At 40.6% G+C, this 20,422-nt stretch overlaps 1 protein-coding gene across 2 annotated transcripts in view; it reads right to left on the bottom strand.

Moving 5' to 3' along the window:
• The window catches only part of pag1 (phosphoprotein membrane anchor with glycosphingolipid microdomains 1), a 213,983-nt gene that overhangs the window by 187,922 nt on the left and 5,639 nt on the right, over positions 1-20,422 (bottom strand). Inside the window, exon 1 of one of the 2 annotated variants that reach the window (XM_078540253.1) lies at positions 14,242-14,318. The exons of the other annotated variant lie outside the window; for it this stretch is intronic. The gene's annotated coding sequence lies outside the window, so the exon portion shown is untranslated. Of the gene's footprint in view, positions 1-14,241; positions 14,319-20,422 lie in introns of those variants that run through there. 2 annotated transcript variants of the gene reach the window in all.

The raw sequence follows: 20,422 nt of genomic DNA, 5'->3' as shown, positions 1-20,422 counted from the left end.
TCGCTGATGATTGCACAATGTTTAGCACAATTAGCAACTCCTCAGATACTGAAGTAATCTATGTCCAAATGCAACAAGACCTGGACAATAGCCAGGCTTAGCTGACAAGTAGCAAGTAACATTCAAGTGCCAGGCAATGACCATCTCCAATGAGAGAGAATATAACCGTCACCCCTTGACATTCAATGGCTGAATCCCCACCAATATCATCCTGGGGATTACCATTGACCAGAAACTAAACTGGACTAGCCATATAAATACTGTGGCTACAAGGGCAGGTCAGAGACTAGGAATCCTGCGGTGAGTAACTCATGTCCTGACTTGCCAAAGCCTATCCACCATCTGCAAGACACAAATCAAGAGTGTGATGGAATGCTCTCCATTTGCCTGGATGAGTGCAATTCCAACAACATTCAAGAAGCTTGACACCAACCAGGACAAAGCAGCCCACTTGATTGGCATCCCATCCACAAAGATTTACTGCCTCCACCACTGATGCACAGTGGCAGCAGTGTGCACCATCTACAAAATGCACTGCAGGAACTCACCAAGCCAACTTGGACAAGACCTTCCAAACCCACGACCACACGCATCTAGAAGGACAAAGGCAGCAGACACAAAGGAACACAACCACCTGTAATTTCCCTTCCAAACCACTCATCATCCTGACTTGGAAATATATTGCCGCTCCTTCACTGTCACTGGGTCAAAATCCTGGAACTCCCTCCCTAACAGCACTGAGTGTACCTACACCACATGGGCTGCAACAGTTCAAGGTAGAAGCTCACCGCTACCTTTTTAAGGACAATTAGGGATGGGCAATAAATGCTGGCCTAGCCAGCGATGCCCACATTCCATGATGAATTAAGAAAAAGATGGGGGTGAAAAGGACCAAAAGTACAGGCTCCTCTGCCAGGTCATTCTAACCAGTCTCTACCCCACGCATCAAACTCTCCTGGACTCTGACAGGCCCATCCCACATTGTTCAAAAAAACCCTCAGATTAAGTTATCTCAGATCACTCCTGAAAATCAGAGTATTCTGGCTGTAGGTCAGTATTAGCAAATGCCTGAGAGATAGCTGCCTTCCAGAATAATTTTCAAAATATGCCTCTGTGGTGAGTATAGGTATCAAGGAAGAAAAAACTTGACCAGAAGAATAAGGGGAGTTAAGTGAACACATTTAATCAGAAGCTTACCCACTACTCCTGTCATCTACCCACTTCTGCTGATGCAAATTAATTTCCTCTGACAGTTGTTCTGAAACAGCTCCTCTCATCCAGTTGTCAGCAAATTTCACTTTTAAAAAATGTCAATTATTTTTAACTTTTAATATTGATGGGAATGCTTGCTCTTAATGCACTTTTCTCTCAGTTTGATTTTACTATTTCACCTCCTTTTGAAGATCGAGGGTTAAACTTGCACAGTATACTGAATATTGTTTTGATTAGATGGTTTTACCTCTTTCCCTCTTGGATTTATTTTTTTTTTAAAAGGTCTGTTCCTGGTTAGGCAACTATCTGAATATAGAGTTCTGCAGTTGCAATAGGCTTGCTGTCATATTTTGAAGTACTATAAACAGTTGATCACATATTCCCAGTTGCACATTAACCACAGGAACTTAGTGGTCAGCGTGCAGATGGAGTTGGAAACTTGCATGTTTCTATTTATAACAACATTTAGTCTAAAAAGGACACAAAAAAAAACAAAGTTTATTTTAAAAGAAAAAAGAAGTTTGCAAGATGTCCCTATTACAAAAAACATGGACTTATCTATTCCTGTTGTATTGGCAGTGTCCGGAAATTAAGCATGGTTTTTGTTATACCCACAATTGTTCCTTGATGCAGTAGGTTTTATACTTAAGTTTTGTCTGGTTTTTAACTATGCCCTGAATTGTAGAGCTACAGAATTTCCATGTGGATGGGTTTTCCATTCACTGAGGCAAGACAAGTCAGCAGATTTACCCTAAACGAAAAATATTTTCTGTGCATCACTATATTGTATGGTAAGCTAACATAAGCATTCATTGCTACTGGTAAAATTTTCTAGGTCTAGTTGATTGGCAAAAAAAGTAAATATGCTGAAGGCAATTGGGGTCAGGAGATTCTGGGTGCCTTTTTCATCAAGCAACATAGTTAACGCCAGTTCAACATCTTCATGTTCTGCATTTTTTCTTTTATCTGGGGCACACATGTTCCTACTTAGTTGTTGTGTTCAGCAGATTTCCACCAGCTGCTTAGCAAATTGCACTTCACAGGATAAGTTAAGCAAACATGTTTTATAAGCTTTCCATTCTCAATTGTTTTACCCTGAAATGTTCTTGTCAGGTTTACCCTTATTCAGCCTTGGTATCCATTTAAGTTGTGATGGGCATTCACAACATAATTTCTTTATAGACCTAATAAGCATGTGACCACTCATACGCATGTCACATGTAAAGATAAGGGCCTGCCAACAAACATCATAATAAAAGGCCTTTAACAGTGTTATGGACTTTAAAAATTTGTCAATATTGGTATACAAGCTACATTTTTATTAGTGGTATGCAGAAGAGGGACTGGGATTTCATTTATTTGTTGTTATAATGACAACGGCCTATAACGTCCAAGCTCTAGGATGTCGTAACTGGGGGATACCTAAAGAATGCACTGGGGAACCCCTCCCGGAAGTCCTGAGGTAAGGATTGTATGGCAACCGTCTGGGAAGTTCAAACTTTCATTGGGCAATTGCCCTGCAATTGGAACCGTCGAAAAGTAGGATATAAATTGCAAACTTTAGATGGTTCCCTCTGTCTTACCAGAATAGTTAACCAGGAAAAGTTTGAAGAATTAAAACCACTTCTAACACCTAGGTAACTATACCACTGATCATTCTCCCTCAACCCCAACCCAACTCCCCATGGGGCTCCCCCCCCCAACACCCCAACTAAATATTCGACTCTCTCAAGGGACTCCCCCAATCCCCCACAGGACCCCCAAACTACCGCCCACCCTCCCCACTAAACCCCTTCCAACTATCCTCCTGCTCCCCCCAGGGACTCCACTCACCACCCGACCACCAGACTCCCCCCAGTCCCTGACCCCCCCGCCCCAACCCAATCTCACAACAGCCCCCACCCCCCACCTCCCCCTCCCCAAAGACCTTCACCCTCGTTTCTCAAAGTGGCTGGACATTTAAACTTGCCTGCTTTATGGCAGCTAGTGCAATAAAAAAGCGGGCATTGCTTCTCTTCAACTCTGCTGCCCTGAACACAAAGCCCTGGGAACCCATTGCACTAGACAGTTTTCACCTGGCCTGAGTCGGAAGGTCAGGAGAGAAAGGAGCGGCTGGATTTTAAGTATGAAACTAGGGGTGGAGTGGCAATCCAACTTGAGTGCCACTCCATGGAAGTTGAAGTGGTTAGGATGGTATATGGGTCTTGCAAATCATTGGGCATAGTATCAAAAAAATCAACTTTAAGGTTTGTTGTGCATTTTTATCTCAAGCTGTGGTATCTACAAACCCCATGCTATCTATCCCTTGAAACAAAATACAAATCAGTCGAAATAAAATTATTTTGAAAAAAATATTTGAAACAGTTTTTGTTTGAAATGTATAAGAAAATGGAATTGAGATGCATTAAGTCATAAATAAACTTTAAGCAGAAAGGAGAAAATTGAAGGAGGTTAATGCAATGTGAACAATCACCAAGGGCCTTAATTTTTTCTTACCCACCACCAGTTTGTTCTGCCAGTTTATTCCGAGCAGATCACTGGCAGTTTAAAGCTGTGTGGAGACACAAAGCAGAAAGCAATCTCATGCAAATGGAGCCCCGTGCATTAAAAGAACTAACTCAGTTGAATAAAATTAACACAGTAGCTGCTTTGTGACTACTCTAAGTGAATGGACTAGTAATAAAATATACAACACATGCAAAACAGAGCTCCAAGGCTTTTATACAGATTGATACTAAGATTTCAATAACCCTGATATACTAACTGCAACACATGGATGTGGAGAGAAACTATACAAGGATGAAATAAGATCAAGGTTTAAAGAGGTCACAGCAGATACAGAATACATGTTTTTAGATCAATGCATTTCTTCAAGTATGACAGCTGAAGATGTACTGCTTTCATTAGAAACTTCTACACAAACTGTTGTATCCTTAAGGACAGATTTATATACACACCTGGAAAGTAGTTAAAAGGCAGTAACTCAATCAAGAAGTTTGAGCGTTTGCAGTTCACATCATCAAAATCCCAAAAATGAAATTATTTTCTTTATACAATTTCCAGGTACAGTGGGTTCTCTTATATTTGAAATTCCATTTATCACTGGGAAACAGCAAAACAGCTAGAAGTGGCTGATTAACCATTTTTGACTCTCAGTTTATCAGAACTGAGACATCAATGCTTCTACACTGAACCATAAATTGGCATTTTTACAGATCAACAAAGCTTAAGATCCAAAGACTGAAAACTTTAGTTCAGGCTGTAAATATGACCTAATCAAGTGCACACTTCACAAAAAAGATAGCAGCTCTTTATTCCACCACCCCACCCCCATCCAGTGATAAATGGAACTTCAAATATAAGAGTACCCACTGTACCAGGAAGTTAGATAAAGAAAATAATCTCATTTTTGGGATTCTGATGTGAACTGCAAACACTCAATCTTCTTGACTGAATTACTGCCTTTTAACTACTTCCCAGTATATAGAAATCTGTCCTTTGGGGTACAACAGCTTGTGTATAAGTTTCTAATAAAAGCAATACATCTTCAGCCATCGTGCTTGAAGAAATTCATTGATCTAAAAACATATATTCTGTATCTTTTATGACATCTTTAAAAACCAATCTCATTTACAGACATGAAATTGAACTGGAAAGAACATTTCGAAACATAGAAATCGGGATTCAAACAGTTGTCATGCATTGAGCTATTACTTGTATCGTTTATAATAGGTGGCAATGGTGTGCTGGATTTGAGAAGCTAATTTAATTGCTTATTATGCACAAAGTAATGAAAGATGAGCTCTCAAAAGTTCATTAATATTTGAATTATTCAATTACAAGTGAATTTGCACCATTTTCACCTTAAATGGTATGCGCACAAACTGATTGCACACCGAGCAGAGTTTATTTCCATGCCAATTTATGGAATATTATGTTAGCTACAGAGAGCAGTGCTCTCGTTTAGGTTCATGTTTTCTGCTGCTGTGAGCGAGAGAGAAACTGCCTCGCTTCCCTAATGTTTTAGAGACACCTCTCTCCAACTTCCGTACTGACATTTTTTCTCTCTCCAATTCAACCTGGTTTTCATTTCCATCTTCAAACTATTTAAAATGCCCCTCTTATTCCACTCTCCTTATTCAAACTTGTTCCCTTCCTTCCCGTCATCTCTCCCAAAGAGCTCACAAAGGTACTTTTTTGCTCCATATGCCCAGCTCTTACTGCCATTCTCCCTCCCCACTCACTACTGACACTGTCCTTCCACCTCCATCCCCAGTGCCACACCCAGCATCTCATACCCCCTCAAGCACAGATGTTATCCCTTTCCTTCTTCCCTTCATTACCACCCACTTCCTATTCCCTCTATTTATTTCCTCTTCATTGGCAACCATTTCCCCCTACCATCCACAGCATTTCAATCCTTTCACCCCTTTTATTGCCATCCATATTCCACTTCTTCTTTATGCACACTCCCTCTCCTTGTAAACCATTTCTTCCCCCAGTTTATTAATCATTTCCCCCAGCAAATCTTTGTTCACTCCAACCCAAGTCCAGTGGCTTATTCATCAGAGGTTATCCATCATTTTTTAAAACTTTTTTGAAACAGCAAATAATGAACATTAAAATTAATTGTTAAATTCATCCTGCAATTCAGTAAAGCCTTACTCCTCCTTTCAGTGCACTCCTGGTGCTCATATCTGGTATTGTCTTCTGTGAATATTCTAGGCAGGAAATCTACTTAACAGTTCCCATCTCAAGGTAAACAAGCATCAATCCTGTCTATTAGTGCAAGAGGAATGCTGAAAGGTGAAGTAGGGCTCTGTCCATTGATTAACTTGGATGGAAAAGAACCAGAGATCTGAGAGTAGAAAGAGGACTAGTAGCACCAAGTTGTGCCAGCAAATGCTGACCAGGCCCTCAGGATGCTGACTGTCAAGAGAAAAGGCTATGTATTTCAAGAGGTACTTGGTGGGATATAATGAATCAGGTCTCTCTGCAATGAGGCCAGCGGTACCTAGACAAGGAGGACAGGAAAATCAGCCAAGCAACTTCATACGGTCCTGTATTCATTTAAACCATCTAAAACTTCTTGTTCAATACCTCTTCCTTTCCCCTCACCATCGTCTTTACAGGGAACTTTGAATTCAGCTGCAATTATATGAGAATTTAGGGTAAATGTGTGAATTTTTACATTGCATCTCTGCATTTACCAAAACGGTGCATTATGAATAAAAAGTAGTGAGTAGTATGGAGAGGATGCAGAGATGGAGGTCTAAGGTCACTAGGTGAATGAAGTACAAATATGCAAGTTTTTTCATGCAGCTATTTAAAATGAGTATTGCCACAATAACCACATGTAAGAAATTACAGAGCATAACTTAAAAGGAATTGGATAGGTATTTGAAAAAGAACACAAAGGACAGACAAACAGATGACTTTAAATGAAGAGCTAACATCAGATACAATAGCTGAATAGCTTCCTTTACTGCCACTAGTTTTTCAAATCGTAGCATGAATAAAATACATTCATTTTATTTCTCACGTTCGTCTGAATTAGCATCTGGCAAATAATAATTCAACAGTAACATCCCTATTATTACTAGTTTGTGTGGTCTAACCATGCAGCATTCCCATATGAGGCATTGGCAACAATTTGGAGGAGCACATTCATAATTGTAATCAAGTGAACATATTTGACCAACTTGTTTATTTTACAGAATGGTTTCATCTATAGTTACACAGCAAGTAGATCAATTTGAAGATTAAATCCCATGATAACCACAGTTTTAAAAAAATGCGCGTTATTTATATCCTGACAAAACACGTACATCCTGCATGCACGTTTTAATCAAGAAAGCAGAATATGGTCTTGAAAAGTGTTCTATCGCAGAACATGCCATCAGTAAAGCACTTTCTGAATGACACTCTCTGGTGAAAATGTTTCTCAAACTCTCCTCTAATCCTTCCAAATATTAATCCTTCTACCGATTATTTTAGTCTATACCCACCTATATGCTAAGGGAAATAAAGTGAATAGGATCGACCCAAGTCCTTCATAATTTTATATACCTCAATCAAACCTCCTCTCAGCCTCTTCTGTTCCAAAGAAAACAACCCCAGCCTATCCAATCTTTCCTCATAGCTAAAATACCCCTGTCCTGTGTCACAAATAAAATGTATTTGCTCTCTTACTGCCCATAATCAGTGCGTTTTGTATGGAAAAAGGTGTGTCTTTACTTACCCTTTGAAAATGTATCCCAATTATATGATTCAGCAGCAAGCTTTCATGAGTTTAACATAAAGATGATTATTTATTCTCACACATTATCCCCGAATTAACGCAATGGCATACACTCGGTCACACTCACACAAAGACTAGACAAAGATAAAGATAGCACACTTTTATAGATTACAGTTAAATCAGTCTCCAATTTACGATTTCCAGTCTCCCACTTGGCAGGCCTGTGATTTCTTGAATGGATTCAATGATTTAAAGTTGAAGCGAGGGTCCTGTAAAGTGAAAGGTTCACAGCAGGTTGCAAGGTTCCCTGTAGTCAGACATCTTAGGAGGTTGGTTCTCAGGTTAACTTTCAAACTGGAACACATTAAGTACTTTGGCTGCTTGATGACTGGCAGCTAGTTTGAGTCTGGTTTTCAGACTGGCTGACGACTGATGGTTCTTAAAAGGTAAAGATGGCACAGCCTTCCTCCTTCTGCAGTTTGCCCAGGTCTCTTCTAGGTCTTGGGGTAATAAAGGATCTCAGGTTCAGACACATGGTCAATGGCCTTCGTCCACCCAGAATAGCTTAAAGCTATAAGGCCATTGATATACAATAGAAGATAGGTGGTGATCTTTCACATTTAATGGTTGGATAACTCTACTCATTAGCTTTCTTTTGTTAAATTGCAATATATCTCAAAAACAAGGGACGTAGTACTGAGCTTTGAGGAACTCCACTGAAAATAGCCCGTCACAAAACCACCTATTGACCCTTTCCTTTTTGCCATTGAGCCAATTTTGGATCCAACTTTGCCACGTTTTCTTGGATCCCATGGGCTTTGACTTTGCTGACCAGTCTTCCTCATCAAACAAACTACCTTCGTCAACCTTCCTTGCCACTTTCTCAAAAAATTTAATCAAGTTAGTCAAACATCATCTTCCATTATTAAATCCAAGCTGACTGCCTTTGATTAATTCATGCTTTTCTAAATAATGATTAATACTAGCTTTTAGAATTGTTTCCAATAATTTGTCCACTGCGGAGGTTAGGTTGACTCACCTTTAATCACTCAGCCTATCCCTTTTAAAACAGCAGTCTGGCATCATAACTGTAGCCAGAGAAGTTGGAAAATGACGATCAGTGCTTTGGCTATTCCCTCCCTTGCTTCTCTTAGCAACTTGGGATACATTTCACACAAGTTTGGTAATTTACTCACTTCCAAAGATGCTGATCACCTTAATAATTTCTTTCTCACTATGTTTATCCAACATTTCACTCCCTCCTCCTTAACTACAAATGTCTGCATCGTCCTATTCTTTCGTGGAGACAGATGCAAAATATTCATTAAGAACCAGGCCCACATCTTCCATATCCACACAAAGGTTCTATTTTTGGTCTTCAATTGGCCCTACTCGACCTACATTATCCTTTATGTAGTTATAAATCATCTTTGGGTTTTCATTGATTTTACTTGCCAATATTATTTATGCTTCCTTTGCTTTCCTAATTTCCTTTTTAATATCACCTCCGCACTTTCAATATTCCTCTCTGCTTTCTGCAGTGTCGAGTTCTCGGAACTGACATAAAATTTTATTTTTCGCCTTACCCTACCCTGTATACTGCACCGTTTTTCTTTGTGGAACATAAGTCACTAAAGGTAGCAGGACAGGTGGAGAGAACAGTTAATAAAGCATACAGTATCCTAGGTTTTATTAATAGCAGCATGAAGTACAAGAGCAAGGAGGTTATGACCTTGTATAGGACACTAGTTAGACCTCAGCTGGTGTATTGAGTACAGCTCTAGGTGCCACACTTTAGGAAGGATGTGATCGCGTTGGAGAGGGTGCAGAAGAGGTTTACAAAAACGGTTCCAGGGATAAGAAACTTCAGTTATGAAGATACATTGGAGAAGTTGGGACTGTTCTCCTTGAAAAGGAGAAGGCTAAGTGGAGATTTGCTAGAGGTCATTCCCTCATCACTCCATCAAGACCTTTCATAGTTTTTAAAATTTCCATTAAAAGTCATCTTGGCCTTTTCTGCTCCAGTGGAAATAGTCCCATCTAAATCTATACTCTCTCATTTGGAAGATCATCCACCATCACTCTATGGAAGATTCAGTGATGATAAATAATGATGATCCATTTAATGCTCCATAAGTAGTGTTTTATTATTCATATAACTTACATTACTTCATAGATTAAAAAGTAGTCGGGTGTCAAAGTTCTACAAACAAATAAAACTAATTTTATTTTTAAAATGGTTCCCATGTGGTGACACTACTTCTGAATTTATGTTATGTCTTTGAACTTGTGTCCAATAACTTCCTTGTACTTGGCACTAAAGACTATCATGCAAGCATACCCTTGCTCCCTCTGAAGGATAGGCCTTTACATACATCAGCATCTGCATAATTGTAATTAGCCGTGTGGTTGAACAAAAGTCTTTTGTCACTACAACTTACTAGCTATATCACATGCTCACACATGATCTGCTCAACTTTGAAAAGTGGTGCAACAAAATCCATTGGGCTGAAGCTTAGGCTATAAAATCTTGAACAAATTTATTAAGAGAAGGAAAATGTAGCACTGAGGAACAGTAAACTTATTACAAAGAAGCTCATTTAGGTGATATACAAAATAAGCATTAGACCAGCTAAAACTGGGCATGAAACAAGTTATCCGATAATAAATTTACAACTGTTCTTCAATTCACCTAAACACCGCTGCCCATATCCTAAACGGAAGCAACTCCTGCTCAACCATCACCCCTCTGGCTCACTGATCTTCACTGGGCCTTTTTTAAAAAATTCATTTTTGGGATGTGGGCGTCATTGGCTACGCCAGCATTTATTGTCCAACCCTAATTGCACTTGGTGAGCTGCCTTCTTGAATTGCTGCAGTACATGTGGTGTAGGTACACACACAGTGCTATTAGGCAAGGAGTGTTCCAGGATTTTGACCCAGCGACAGCAAAGAAATGGCGGTATAATTCCAAGTCAGAATGGTGAGTGGCTTGGAGGGGAACTTCCAGATGATGGTGTTCCCATGTGTCTCTGTCCTTGTCCTCCTGAATGGTAGTGGTCATGGGTTTGCAAGGTGCTGCCTAATGAGGCTTAGTGAGTTCCTGCAGTGCATCTTGTAGATGGTACACACTGCTGCCATTGTGCATTGGTGGTAGGGGGAGTGAATGTTTGTGGATGGGGTGCCAATCAAGCAGGCTGCTTTTCCTGGATTGTGTCAAGCTTCTCGAGTGTTGTTGGAGCTGCACTCATCCAGGCAAGGTGGAGAGTTTTCCATCACACTCCTGGCTTATGCTTTGGTGGATGTTGGACAGGTTTTGGGAAGTCAGGAGGTGACTTACTCGCTGAAGAATTCCTAGCCACTAACCTGCTCTTGTAGCCACAGTATTGATATGGCTAGTCCAGTTCAGTTTCTGGTCAATGGTAACCTCCAGGATGTTGATAGTGTGGGATTCAGCGATGGTAACACCATTGATTGTCAAGGGGTGATGGTTAGATTCTCTCTTGTTGGAGATGGTCATTGCCTCGTACTTGTGTGACGTGAATGTTACTTGCTACTTGTCAGCCCATCTGGTCCTCCAATGCCTCCAATTTTAAATTCTTTAACTCATGTTCAAATCCCTTCATGGCCCCAGACCAATACTGTCTTTCCTCCACCATGATCTAGTTATCCAGATAACTTGTGTCCTGCAAACATCAGGAATCATGACATTCTGTTTCTGAGGTATCAGAGCAGCAAAATAGAATGCTGCTAACCCGGCTGAGTCTAACCAAGTTCTTCTATCCTACTAGGTGCTAAAATCACAGGATACGTCAGCACACAACAATGTTCAGCCGCATGGGAAACTGAGTGCACAAACTTGAAACAGGTATTTGCATTGGACCCAGCTCCATGCAGACAGAATGGATGGATGCAGGGTGATAAAGCTATATAAACACTGGAAATTGGCTTTAATGGTCCTATTCTGACCTCTATCTTTGGCCTCCAACATGGTACAAGCCAACACAAGCACAGGGAGCATAATTCCCTCTTTCTCCTGGACGCTGCAGTCCTCTGGTTTAAACAGTAGCTGCAGACCTATTATATCCCTATTATGTCAGAGCCACACAATTTCTGAGAGGAATAACAATTCAGGCTTTTTACTGAGCATTAACAATATTTATGACATTGCTATTCTGGAATTAGGAAACCACACCAAACCCTTCAACTATTCATCATGCTCTAAACGCCCGTTTTATCAGGCTATTCTGTTTGAATCATGAATGCAGTTTACTTCAGAAGCCTCCTTCCACAATTTTCAATTAAAATGAATGATGCACAAATGATATTAAATGATTAGTACAATTCTTGCAAGTAAACCTCTAGAGAGCAATTAACTTTTTTTGTATTCTCAATATTAGCACACTCAGCTATGTAAATGTGCACACAGGTGGTAATGCTCACCAAAATAATGATGGTGAACTTTAGGTAAAATATAGGTTGGTCTATAATCATATGTTACTGTATTTAACACCACAGATGGACATGAGATGAGATTGATATTTCATGCCAACATTTAAGATAAAACCAAATTTCTTTATACATTTATATGTATTAAAAATTACATATGGCATGCACCATGGCATGCATGTCCATAAACTTTATTTCAAAAGTCACGCTTTTATAATTTCAATATGCCACATAAGCATCAACTTCTCGCTATTACACTCTGTCATCTCACAAAAAATTGGTCATGATCCATATGTCATGTATAACCAACAGCAACAGACTGAACTGAGAGGCCTGAAGATTGCCCGAAATTGGGTTCATGCCTCACTATAAGTTAGGCAAGCTTTTGCCACTTGTTGTCGCTCTAGAGACAGCTTGTTCATCATAATGGTTTCAATTTTCCTGCCTGTTTCACCAGCAGTAGCCCTAAGGTGAAGTCCTGGAAGGGGTTTGCAAGCACAAAGGAAAGGGGAGGGTAGGACAATTGCATGCTGACAAGCAGGGGCATGGAGAGAAGTCATGGGCTACGGTGCTTCTCCTGTTTCTGGGTCCTCAGGTATGTCTGTGCAATAGAACTTTTAAGAGGCCAGAGAACAAAGACTGAATGCTTCATGATCAGCAGATCTGAAGACTCTGCCGATTGCTGCTTCTAATGACAATATATTTTCAATATCTACTATGCAACACAGTTTTATCACGATAGTTCAACACCTCAAAAAACACCAAGATAGAGCGGGATAAGATTGAAGTTAATGGAAAAGACTCTTGAGGATCATGTGCAGTGTAAAGAGGTTACTGATTCACTATGAGCCCAGTATGCATTCCTGCCCTGGTAATCTCACCCCACAAAGCCAGAACATACAAACACACTAACAAGGAGCAGGAGTAGGCCATTCGGCCTCTTGATCTTGCTCCGCCATTTAATAAGATCATGGCTGATCTGATAGTAACCTCAAATCTGCATCCCGCCTACCCCCAATAACCGATCACCCCCTTGCTTACCAAGAATCTATCTAGCTCTGCTTTAAAAATATTCAAAGACTCTGCTCCCACCGCCTTTTGAGGAACAGAGTTCCAAAGACTCACGACCCACAGAAAAAATGTCACCTCATCTCTGTTTTAAATGGGCAACCCCTTATTTTTAAAGAGCGGCCACTAATTCTAGATTCTCCCACAAGAGGAAACATCCTCTCCACATCCACCCTGTCAGGTCACCTCAGGATCTTATATGTTTCAATCGAGTCGCCTCTTACTCTTCTAAACACCAGCGGATACAAGCCTAGTCTGTTCAACCTTTTCTCATAAGACAACCCACCCATTCCAGGTATTAGTCTGGTAAACCTTCTCTGAACTGCTTCCAACGCATTTACGCCTTTCCTTAAATATGGTGACCAATACTATACACAGTACTTCAAATGTGGTCTCATTAGTGTTCTGTATAACTGAAGCATAACCTCCATACTTCTGTATTCAATTCCCCTCAGCAATAAATGACAACAACAGTAAACTTTCATTCGCAACAAAATAAGCAGAACTCCATCCATGATTCCACCGGTTTTTCTTATCCATCCCAGAATGATATATGAATATACGTATTAGGAGCAGGAGTAGGTCAGTCAGCCCCTCAAGCCTGCTCTGCCATTTGTTAACATTGCCTTTACGATACCAGTGACTGCAACTCAAAAGTACTTAATTGGTTGTAAAGTGACTTGGGGCATCGTGAAAGGCGTTATATCAATGTAGGTTTGCCTTTTTTTCATTACACTTGTGTGTAGTAGGCAGAGTGACTGTAGCAATGGTGAAACTGGAAGCTCAAGGCTGATTCTCTATGGGTAATTAATCACAGAGCAGTCAACTGATGTTAGGAAAGTGGCTACAAAGAAATCACAACATTTACAAACACAATTCAAGTCTGTAGCTAATCTCCCAAATGCCCCCCTCTAAGATCCGCCCAACCCCACTCCAACCTCTGCCCCAACATTCCCCTTAGGCCCCCTTCCAAACTTGAACCCCCCCCCAACCGGGCCACCCTCCAACCTTGACACGACAGCCCTCCCCCAGGCCCACCCTCCAACCTTGACCACCCTCCAACCTTGAATAACCCCCCCATACCCCCGGCCCACCCTCCAACCTTGATCACCCCCTCCCCGGCAAGCCCACCCTCCAACCTTGACCCCCCTCGGCCCCCTCCCCGGCAAGCCAACCCTCCAACCTTGCCCCCCAAGCCCACCCAAACCCTCCCTAACCCCCCACCCCATACAGCTTCCAATTGGTTGTAAAATTACAGGGGTTTGACTTACCATTTTTCAAGCGGGAACACTCTCAGTTGAAGCTACTGCTTTTCACTCTTGGACAGGTTCTTGGTTTCCTACCGGGCCTTTCAAAAAGAAAAAAATCGGAATTGCGAAGCTGCCTGATGGTTGGAAGCAGCAGCAGCAGCTCACAAATTGACCTGACACAGAACTCACAGCTTAACAGATCCAGTTTTTTTAAGCCAGTCTTTCAAGTCTGCAGCTCCGGCCGCTCAGCATGGATGATGAGAAACTGTTTGAAACTCCAAGCCTGGCACGGGCCGTGCCCCAGACCCCAGCGTTTGGCACCGTCTGCGCCGCCCTCTCCCGGGCCCTGCTGCTAAGCAACCCTTAGGAGTGGTGTGGAGCCAGAAGGAGCATGCCATGCACCTCCTTGCTCCATCGGACTGTTTGTGGTGGATGGTGATCACTATTTATTTCACAGCAACCACTGCAGAATTGGTGATCAATTTAACTTATGCTTGTTTCAACAAGCATGAGGCCCCATTATACGAATGTGGTGGTGTTTTTAGCCGTTTATCAAGCACACATTGCTCCTGGGAATTAGCCCTTGCTGTGCCCATTTTACACCATAAAAAATGTGTAAATTCCAATTTCTGCCCCAGCTCATTTCCAAAAGTTACTGAAAATGCTTTTTGAAGAAAATGTTATCTTCCATTTTTCTTTTCAACTAATTTTTTGCAACAGGAATTTTAAACAAAAAAAACCAAAAGAAATAATTAACCATAATGATTAACATGCCTTTTGTATCTTTTTAAAGGATGTTTAAAATGTTTTAGCTCACTGTTTCAGGCTGGCTCAAAAACTTAGATATTTTTACCTCTCAACCACAAGACCAAGTTTTCAACCACATCTGCACATTCTGAACATGTGCAGTTTTCAGAACGTTCTATTGCGTAATCTGTACCAGCATGACCTGAATGGTAGAACAGGTCCCTCATCCTGTGAGTTTGAGAGTTTTTTTCCCCCAATTTTCAAAGGAATATCAAATAAATTTGAGATTGAAACTTTGGAACAGGAGTAGGCCAGTCAGTCCCTCAAACCTATACTACCTTTCAATTCTATCATGGCTGAGCTGCATCTTAACTTCACTGATACACCTTTTTCCAGATTCCTTATATCCTGCCCAAAAGTTTTGAAATGTTTAACTGAACTAACTTCAACAGATTTTGGGTAGCGTGTCACAGATTTCAGATTTCAACTACCATTATGCAAAGAAAAGTTTCCTGACTTCTCCCCTCAAAGGCCTAGCTTACCCCTTGAACTGGATTATCCTACGAGTGGAAACATTTCTATCTACCCTATTGAAATTTCTATGATCATCTAGAACACCACAATTAGATCACAGAATTGAAAAGAATGTACAGAAGAGATGGAGGCCATTCAGCCCAAGTGATCTATGCCAGAGTTTATGCTCCACACAAACTTCTTCCCAACCCCTCTGTATCTAACCTCACCACCATATCATTCTATTCTTTTCTCATACAAATGCTTACTTAGCTTCCCCTTAATTGCATCAATGCTATTCGTCTCAACTATTCCTCGTGGTAGAGGGTTCCATATTCTTACCTATCCCAGAGTAAAGAATTTTCCACCAAATTCATTATTGGATTTATTGCTGACTATCTTATACTCCACACCCCCACCAACACCACCACCTTCTACCCAACCTCCTCCAGAAGTGGAAACACCATCTCTACATCTAACCTACTAAATCCCTTGAGAGTTTTAAAGGCCTCTATTGGTATATCCTCAGTGCTCTCTTTTTTTTTATACTTATCAGCCATTACTGATAAGCAAATGCCGCCCCACTATTTAAAAAAGGAGGGAGAGTGAAAATAGAGTAAACAGAATTGTTAGCCTGAGTGGTAGGGAAAATGCTACAATCTATTATAAAGGGTGTGATAAGTGGACACTTGGATAATCATGATCTGATTGGACGGAGTCAGCATGGATTTGCAAATGGGAAATCATATTTGACGTATTTGGGAGTTTTTTTGAGGATGTTACTAACAAAATTTATAAAGGAGAGTCAATGGACGTAGTATGCTTGGATTTTCAGAAGGCTTTTGATACAGTGCCCCACAGGAGGTTGATTAGCAAAATAAAAGCAAATGGGATAGGAGGCAATATATTGGCATGGATTAAGGGTTGGCTAACAGAAAACAGAGAATAGGAATAAATGGGTCATTCTTGCATTGGCAGGCTGTGACTAGTGGGATACCCGAAGGATCAGTACTTGGGCCACAGCTGTTCACAACATATATCAATGATTTGATGTGGGAACCAAATGTAATATTTCAAGTTCACAGGTAATACAAAGCTAGGCAGGAGTGTGTGTTGTGAGCAGGATGCAAAGCAGCTACAGGAGGATTTGGACAGACTTAGTGAGTGGGCAAGAACATGGCAGGTGGAATACAAGGTGGAAAAATGAGAGATTATCCACTTTGGTAGAAGGAACATATGTGCAGCGTATTTCCTAAATGGTAAGAGATTAGAAAGTGTAGATGTACAAAGGGGCTTGGGTGTCCTTTTCCATAAGTCACTGAAAGCTAACATGCAAGTGCAGCAGGCAATTAGGAAGGCTAATGGAATGTTAGCTTCTTTCGCAAGAGGATCCAAGTACAGGAGTAGTGAAGTCTTGCTTCAATTGTATGGAAGCTTGGTTAGACCACACCTGGAGTAGTGCGTGCAGTTTTGGTCCCCTTACCTCAGAAAGAGTAGTATTGCCATCGAGGGAGTGCAACAAAGGTTCACCAGACTTGTTCTGGGGATGGCGGGACTGTCTTATGAAGAGAGATTGGGCAAACTGGGCCTGTGTTCTCTAGAGTTTCGAAGAATGAGAGGTGCTCACATGGAAACCTACAAAATACTTAAAGGAATAGACAGGGTAGATGCAGATAAGATGTTTCCCCTGGTTGGGGAGTCTAGAACTAGGGGAAAATTTCAAAATAAGGGGGAAGCCACTTAGGACCAAGACGAGGAAAGATTTCTTTACTCAGAGAGTTGTGCATCTTCGGAATTCTGTACCCCAGAAAGCCATGGAAGCTCAGTCATTGAGTATGTTTAAAGGTAGAGATTGATAGATTTCTGATTAACAATAACGTAAAGGGTTATGGGTATATTGTGGGTAAAAGACATTGAAGTGTTCGATCAACCATGATCGTATTGAATGGCAGAGAAGGCTCAATGGGGTGAATGGCCTTCTCTTATTTCTGTGTTCCTAAGTGAAACCTCAGTATTCTGGCATCAAAAAAGATTCACCTTCTCCAATGTCTCTATATTCCTTTTATCATATGGAGACCAGAACTGTGCACAGTACTGTAAGTTTGTTCTAACCAAGGTTTGATACCACTTTTAACATAACTTATCTGCTTTTCAGTTTTATCCTTCTAACAGTGAACCCCAGTACTTTGCCCGAATTTTAACCAGCCATTTTAACCAGCATCACTGCTTTTAGTGTTTTGTCTATCTGTACCCCAGATCCCTTTACCCCTCTAACCCATTTAAATGCTTATTTTCCAAGGCTGTGTCTCCCTTATTCTTCCGACCAAAACGTAACACCTTACATATATCGATACAGTAATTTATGTGTCAATTACACACCTATTCAGCAAGTTAATTATTATCCTGTTGTATTTTACCAGTTTTCCTCAGTATTAACCATACTCGCAATTTGGTGTCAACCAGAAATTTTGAAATTGTACTTCTGATGTGAGAGCACAAATCATTTATGTAAATGGTGAACAGTGGCCCCCAACACCAATTATGATGAAACACCACTTCTCCCCTTTTGCTAGTCTGAGTAGCTACTCTTAACCCCACTATCTTTCCTTTTCTGTCGTCAGTTTGCTATCCATTTTCCTACATTTCCCCTGAATCTGCATGATCTGACCTGAGCCATGAGTCAGCTATATAGTATCTTATTGAAGCCATAGTGGTATTATCACAGGACTAGTATTCCAGAGACCCAGGGTAATGCTCTGGGAACCCAGGTTTAAATCCCGCCATGGCATATTGTGAAATTTGAATTCAGTAAAAAACTGGAATTAAAAGTCTGATGATGACCATGAAATCATTGCCGATTGCCATAAAAACCCATCTGGTTCACCAATGCCCTTTACAGAGGAAAATCTGCTATCCTTACCTGATCTGGCCTACATGTGACTCCAGACCCACAGCAATGTGCTTGACTCTTGAAAAAAAAAAATGCCCTCTTGAGCAAGGGTAATTGGGGACGGGCAATATATGCTGGCCTAGCCAGTGACTCCCATATCCCATGAATGAATATTACAAAATTACCCTAGTCTTCTCTTTCCATTACTTTTTAAAGAATTCAATAAGGTTGGTCAAGCTTGGCCTTTCATTTTGAAATGTGCTGACTATCCTTTATAATATATAACTCTTGTCCTTTCTACTCTGCCTCGACATCCAGGCTTAACTGCCTACCATCTCTTTCTACCCCACCCCCCCCTCCCACCCCACCCCCAATTTGTTCTGGGCAAATCTAAATGGTAGGCTTGTTTTGTTAATTACTTATTCATGTCAGAGACTTTACTACATGACATCCCATTTCTGGGTTGTATACAAAAAAAAATCCCTGCTCACAATGCAACAGCAATTTGTTTTGGTAGACAATTAGTCAAAGATAAAAATCAAAATCCCAAAATCTCAAATTGTGTACTCCCGGATATGCCCAATCACAGTATTGAAGAACCTTAGGCACTGTTCCTGTATCCTAAAACCCCCACTATGCTATGCCTCTAAATATTATTTTGCCCAATACCTATCCCTTATACAATCACCAACTACTGTCAGCTATGTTGGGGGGTCTGCTAGTATGTTGAATAGGTCTTAGCCATTAGTAAGAAAGTCCATCCTTATTTAACTCATTAACAATGTTGTGTGACCAGAGTCACATGCAGGCCAGCCCAGATACTTTTGACAGACTACCCATTCCTGATGGAAATTGAGTGATGCTGCTGCATTTTTAACAGCAGCTTTAATGCAGCACATTTAATGGTCATTTTCTGGGGCCAAATTACAAACCACCAAATTTATCCAATTCAGCTTTGCAACTTGTCATGGTAGACTTTGAATAATCAAATGCCCCCTGATTAATTCACATATTTCTCCCATTCCTTAGTAACTTCATACTGTAATACAAACTCTAGTAGTTATCCAAATATTGAGGAGTAACTGGTCTGTAATTTCCTGGCTTATCCACAGCTCATTTTTTTGGAGGAGGGAAGGGAAGTCACATTTGCCATCCTCTAAGCCTCAGACGGTATTTTATTTTTCAAAAATTCATTGAAAAAGATGATCAGATTCTCTTATTTCCCTCTGGATCCTCAGATGTAAACAAATCAAGTATCAGTGATGTGCCTTAATTTGAGTAATGTCTTTTGTAATATCTGTTTGAATAATAAACTCCATTATCTGTCCTACAGCCAGCTCTTTGGTTCTTTAATCTCAATGTCCACCTGTTCTGTGAAAACTGGGGCAAAGTATTCTTTAGTATCTACCATTCTCTCACTACAAACTTGTATTCATCCTCTTTTAGCAACCCTACCCCATCTTGATTACGCTCTTACTACCATTGCAGGATGCTTATTAAGTTCCTGTGCAACTTTAAAAACTTTGATATACACATGATAGAAGCAAACTCCAAATGCCATATGAAAACATAATTCATAAGGTTTTAGCACAATTCAGCTTGAATTTCTACGCTTCAACCTGCCATTTTTTGAGCTAAGTCAGAACTATTTTCCAATAGTTCACCCTTCATTTTACTGTTGCTCTCTTCAGTTTTAGCAGCATTAATAACAATACTAATGTTAAAAACCAGGGTGCAGCAAGAACAACTTGAATTTATACAGCACCTTTAAATATAGTAAGCCGTCCACAAGGTACTTTGCAGCAGCATTATCAAACAAACCTGAAACGAGCCACAGGAGATGATAATAGCACAGATGGCCAAAAGCTTGGTCAAAGAGAGAGTTTTTAAGGAGCTCTTAAAGGAGGAAAGAGAAGTGGAGATGCAAAGAAGTTTAGGAAAGGAATTTCAGAGATTAGGGTCTTAGCAACTGAAGGCACAGCTGCCAACACTGGAGAAGTTAAAATTGAGGATGCTCAAAAGGCCAGAACTGGCAGGGTGCAGATGTCTGCG

This window comes from Cetorhinus maximus, chromosome 4, assembly GCF_964194155.1.
Source record: "Cetorhinus maximus chromosome 4, sCetMax3.hap1.1, whole genome shotgun sequence".
Classification (NCBI taxonomy): Eukaryota; Metazoa; Chordata; class Chondrichthyes; order Lamniformes; family Cetorhinidae; genus Cetorhinus; species Cetorhinus maximus.
Note: the sequence above shows the minus strand (reverse complement) of the source record. Positions and strands in the feature narration are given on the sequence as shown.